The sequence below is a fragment of the Ambystoma mexicanum genome, chromosome 5q (assembly GCF_040938575.1).
Source record: "Ambystoma mexicanum isolate Mex_15411 chromosome 5q, UKY_AmexF1_1, whole genome shotgun sequence".
Classification (NCBI taxonomy): Eukaryota; Metazoa; Chordata; class Amphibia; order Caudata; family Ambystomatidae; genus Ambystoma; species Ambystoma mexicanum.
The window spans coordinates 417583708-417589987 of record NC_090933.1 but is presented as its reverse complement, the minus strand read 5'-3'; positions in this window follow the sequence as shown (position 1 = coordinate 417589987).

The window sequence follows — 6280 nt, the reverse complement described above, 5'->3', positions numbered from 1 at the left end:
GTCCCGGCACTGGAAGCGCCGGGCTCATAATATGTGTGCAGATGTTTGGGTGGACTTACCTGCAGCAGACCATGCTGCTTACTTACCAGCCACTTAGAAGTCCTCTGTAAACAGGAACTACCTTCTTACCTGGGTGGGGCAGCTCCATTCCCTGGATTCAGCATGGGGAAAGCTTCTGGAACTGGAACTCTTTTCTTACCTAGGCGGGGCCGTGGAGGAAGACGCCTCATCACTCCAAGGCTATTTAAACCACACCCGATGGATGAAACTTGCTTCGCGTTATTCTGCATCTGCAGCAGAACGCTCACCGAGTCTGTTCCAGCCTTTCTTCTTCAATCTGCAAGAATCATACTCACCATTCCAGTATCCAGTCGACAGCAGCATCTGCAGAGACAAGAAACAGCAGGTTAGCAAGGAAGTCTTAACTCGCAGTGCTTACTCACCTGATCCATCGGCTGCGGTCATTTCGGCACGCTGTACTTTCGCCTGTGAAGACAAAAGCATTGTCATTACTTACCGGCACTCCGTGAACTCTGGAATTCTTCACGCTGCATCGCCGCCTGCGGAGATAAAAGCATTGTATTTACTCACGGGCCTTCCGCGGACTCCGGCGCTGCAAACAAGCTTCTGAAAGACAAAAGAAGAGACATTAGACAGGTATTTACTTACGCCCCTCGCGCTCTTCACAATAGAGCGCCTGCAAATACTCCGGTGCCTCTTCAGCACGAACTACGCTGCAAGGGAAAGAACAGCTAGAGTGCTTGCATTTACTCACGCATTTCCAGGCGCTTTATTTCATCTTCCTCACGAGTCCTGCAAGCAAAAGGGGAGAAAAGCATCATACGAAGTCCTGTTCAATGTTAACGTGTCTTGCACCTAAAGACTCTAAAGACTATAAAGACTAAAAAGGTGTCTGGAAACTCACCGCTCGTGCGATTAACGACGGTAAAGGTCCTCTGAGTCCAAGAGGCCTATGTTTCACCAGTGAAGGAACTGGCAACAGCGCCCTGCATCAGACGCAGATGGAGAGTCCAGCATTCACCTATCTAAGGTGAGCACGTTGACCTGGGGGCCCTACGGAGAAGCTTGGGAGAGAGAGGAAGAGAGACATTAAACAAACCAGACCATTAACCCCTATATTCTTTCATCTGCAGAAACCTCACCCTACGAGTCCGTCACACAGTGCGAATAGGCTCAACCCCAGAAGCCCATCGAGTCCTGCACATCACCTTTCGAGTCACAGACACCTTCCTGCCACAACCTGCGCCTCCGTGGGAATCAGGTGAGCATTACAGCAAGGGTGCTGAGATGACTGTATACTAGTGTGTCCTCATGCGGAAGCTTATGTTCATTGGTGGGGGGGTGGAGGGATGGTGGTGTTGAAGTTTGTGGGGTGTAACTGATGTGTCGAGGTTGCTGGTGGGGAGGGAGGTGTTGGGGAGTGGGTTGGTTGTTTATGTGCATGATGGTTCTGGGGGTTGACACCACTCGATTGATAGATTTTTCGAGACATGTGAGAGGACTACATCAATGTTGGAAACATGTGATGCACTGCCTGGAAATGAGTGAAAGTGTCACGCGTAATTATGGCTACAGCATTTAAATGTATGACATGGAATATTCAAGGTTTGAACTGCCCTTCTAAATCCTGTAAGGTATTACTGTATATGAAATGTCATCAGGTAGATATATAGCGTTCTTACAGGAAACCCATCTGACCCAGCATGGGGAGACACGATTTAGCCAGGGGTGGGGGTGCCATTGATATTTTCTTCATTCTCAACATATTCCAGAGGGGTCTGCATTCTAATATGGGGCACAGTGGGCTGATGAAAGTGATCAAGTATCAGATGGGGAGGGCATTATTGGTAGTATGGAGACTGAATGGACACGAGGTTAGCTTAATAAATTATTATGGTCCCTATTAGGACATGGTGGACACATTAGAGTAGATGTCCCGGCAACGTGGGGGAATGGCACTGTGATGATCATATGGGCGGGAGACGTCAATGCAGTGTTGAAGCCGAATTTGATTTGGACAGGGAGAGCCCCACAATTGCCTGTGAAGTCGACTGCTTAGTTACAAGAAATGTGGTGGGCATGGGAGCTGTTGGATATCTGGAGGGCGAGACATGAGGTCGAATGGAATTATACTTTTTTTCTACGGTTCATCAATCTGCTTCCCGGTTGGATTATTTCTTGATATCGGAGGAAATGTCAGGATGCCTAACCGAGGTCACGATACGGGCACTTCCGCTGTCACATCATTCAATGATGATGATGGAGTTGGAGATACCGGGACGAGCGGGTAGCCGACTGCCAAGGAGATTTAAGAATGAAGGTTTGACTGATGAGGTGTTTTGGGCAGGAATTGCCAATGTTATAGATACGTTTTTGAAGAAGGTGTGGGATCTGTTACTTCCAGTTTCGTGTTATAGGAAGCCTTTATGTGCGTAGTACAGGTGAGTGTCTGTCAAGGGAATCCGGAGTGTTAAAACAGATACGGAAAGAGCCTGTGGAAAGTGAGGCACGTCTTCAAAGCTTACAGTCTAGTCTGGGAGTTGGGAAATACCTGGGGATGCAGAAAGAGCTAAAAAAGGAGTTGGACACATTTAGGGAACTAGCCCAGAGGGAAGTGACATTTTTGTCAGGGGAAGTGGCAATTCTGCAGTATGGGGAAGGACAAAGCCCTGGCAGGCTACTCGCACGAGCAGCTATGGTGGATGTACCAAGGTCGCTGATCCTGGCTGTCAAAAATGGGCAGGGGGAGTCGAAGTATGCAGATAATGATATAGAGAATGAATTCTGTGCTTTTTATACTTGCCTGTACTCCTCACAAACACAGGTTTTGCAGCCGGAGATCAATGGCTTTCTGGATTGGATGGCTCTTTATTGGTGCACTGATGAGGAACGGGAGTGGCTGTGCCACCCAATTATGGAGGTTGAAATCTTAGAGGAGATTAAGGTGCTTTTAGCTGGAAAGGCCCCCGGGCCTGATGGTTTCACAGCTGCATTTTATACATATTTTGTTGTGAAACTAGCTCTGTATCTTTTGGGGGTATATCAACAAGCCCTCCAGTAGGGCGAACTGCCAACGACGATGAGGGAGGCGCTGGTAACAATACTCTTGAAGTCTGTGAAGGAAGCAGAGTTGTGTTCATCTTACCGACCAATCTCACTTATGGATAACTTGGTTAACCTGGATAATACAATATTGGCTAAACTACTGGCGATGAGATTGGCACCCCTGATGTGGAAGTGTGTACGGTCTGACCAGTCGGGATTTATCCCAGGGCGATCAACGTCCTATGGTTTAAGGAGGATGTTTGGGTTGTTATCAACAGTTCGACAAGAGGAGGATGTAGTGGCAGCGTTATTGGAGGCCAAAAAGGCATTTGATTCAGTTGAATGGCATTTTCTTTTTATGGTTTTGTGCAAGATGGGAATAGGGAAATAGTTTGTCTCTCTGGTTTCATTACTCTACACTCGGTCGGTTGCCCGCATTCGGATGAACAACCAACCTACACCGTTAGTTACCCATGCAGAGGAGAACGAGACAGGGAGGGCCCTTGTCGCCACTACTGTTCGCTATAGAAATTGAACGCTTGCCAAAATATTTCGGGAGGAGCACATAGATAGGGGGATACAGATTTATAAGCATAAGGTGGTGATTTGCCTTTACACGGATGACATGGTACTCTATGTGAAGGAACAACATGTTCATTTGGGGACAATCGTGATCGAGGTGTTGAGGTTCGGGGATTTCTGCAGTTTAAAGATGAATGTGACGAAGTCAGTCCTTTTTCCACTCACAGTTCAAAGTAGGCAATTCATATTTAATTATGGTTTCGGATTCCAGTGGCACAGGGATTATACTCAGTATTTGGTGTGGGCGTAGCATGGACTCCAGAGGTGTTGTATCAACGTAATTATGCGGCACTATTGGAACACACTCGAAAGGTTGAGGACAGGTGGATGGTGTTGCCTCTGAGCTTATACGGAGGGATCTCTTTAGTAAAGATGATTCTGCTCCCTAGATATCTATATGTGTTTTTGAACATTCCCCTAGCATTACTCAAGACATATTTCCAGGAGGTGAAATCGGTGGTGTTATCTCAATTTATCTGGGCAAATAAACAAGTGTGCATGTCCTGGCAGAAGCTGACAGTGCCATTGGATAAGGGTGGTCTGCCACTACCGGATTTTGAGATGTACTATGAAGCAGCCCAGGCGGGATTCCTGTTGTATTGGTTTGAAGAAGGGCAGATAGGCGACATGTGGAGATAGAACATGTCCTTGCAGCACCCTTTCTACTGCATGCAGTGATACAGACGGCAACTGCCAGGATATTGAATCTTTAGAATATGGTGGAATTGACTTGTAGATCTTGGGCTCGTATCAAGAAGAAAGTGAAGGGGGAGACTTTATGCTCGCCACAACTCCCAGTCCTTTATATCCTAGGGCTGCCATTGACTAGTGAATTGGGTTACGTACAATATATGAAGCGGCTTGGTATTACATGTTTTCGGATCTCTTCCAATATGGGCAAATACTTGACGGTTGAGGGACTGCTGAACAGGGGACTGATCACATCTCTGGCTTTTTTTTATTACAGACTAAGGGAATCCCTGAGGGGGTTGAGCCCCGCCTTTCCTAAAGTACAGATGGTAGCTCCCATCTTGGACAAAATGATAGGAAGGGCAAACATCAGAAGAGTGGTATCCAAGATCTTGAAACAACTTCTTTTCATCAGTAAAGAATATTTCCGCACTTCATTAGTTTCAACAAAAGGGTATAATTCTGCAGAAGTTCCTACAACATTTGCTTCAGTGAAATTTATCAGAATGATTCCACATTGATCCACAGAACACTTAAGTAGTTCTTCAAATGCGTCTTCAAGAATCTTAACCACACCACAGTACCTCAACGAATTCCTCCTGGTCCACTCTCCTGCCAGGCCTACTACTACAAACTTCTCTGTTCTGGTGTACTCTCCTGCCAGAACAGAATAAATTGTTACAAAGTCCTCTGACCTGATGTACTCTCCTGCCATGCCAGAACAAACTACTGACTACAATTACTTATGTGGTAATGGTCAGCTTTCAACAATTTAGCAATGCCTCTTGCTTCACAACATCAAGTTTAAGAATTTCTTCAGGGAAAATAAGAACCACACTGGTGCTATTTGTTACACATATGTGATTACCATACGTATTAAACGATATGCTCCACTCATCCTGAATAACTTTTATCAGAAGGGCAACTCTCCTGCCACTCTTATCTCCCCACTTCTGCTCCACAACTTCAAATTCAAAGATTACTTCTGGGAGAACAAGAAACACACTTATGCTGTTTGGTACACCCTTGCAGTTGCCCCACACAATGCAGGTTAAGCTCCACTTCTCCTGAATATCTTCAATAAGAAGGCAGCCTTCCTGACACTCTTGTTTCTCCCCTTCCGCACTAACCAAATGCTGGTAATGATTTTGGTCCACTTTCCCACTTCTTTGGCTTTGGCAATGTGGGTTTAGGCCATCTCCTCTTAGGACTTCCTTTACACATGGGCAATAGCCTTTACAAACACTGGCCTTCTCCATTGCCTTCCGTGGGCTTGGTATGATTCTCTTTTGACTTAGGCAATTCTGTTTTGTATTTTCATCTTAGGTTATTGCCCTTTCTTGTTGTTGGCTTTTAATATAACCACTATGTTATACTCACACCCTTCTGGTATGATTATTAAGTTCCTGTTCTGCCATCTGCTCCGTCTTAAATCAGCTTGGTCTTCAACAGAATTATTAACCTGCTTTACATTCATTCGGTATTCAAAAAGTTTCCTATTCTTTAACGTTACTTTACTTATCTAATTTCTGAGGTTCAGATTCCTGGACTTGGCCAGCAGGCAGTTATGGAGCGCTTTGGGGTCACAATGTAACAGTGAACTCACAGGGTCTGGCATGCGCATCCATTTGCTTCGCTGCCTCCAGGCCTTCTGCTTTGTTTTCACTGCCTGGCCCGGCAACCTCTCCTTCATGGCTTCCTGCAGCCTGTGCTGTCAATTTCAGAGCTCCCCTGACTCCTACAGCTATCCGGTGCTCCCCTGCCTCTGGTGCTCATCTGACAATGGGCAAAACTGCTAAACGGCGCGCTTTCCCCTGCGTGACCTCTGCAGCTGCAAGCTTGAGCATGGGAGACCCTCAAAGGACCAGCATTAGTTTCACACACCACAATGGTCCTGGCGTCTCGCCTCTTCTGCAACATCTGCTTCTGCTGCCACATGGAG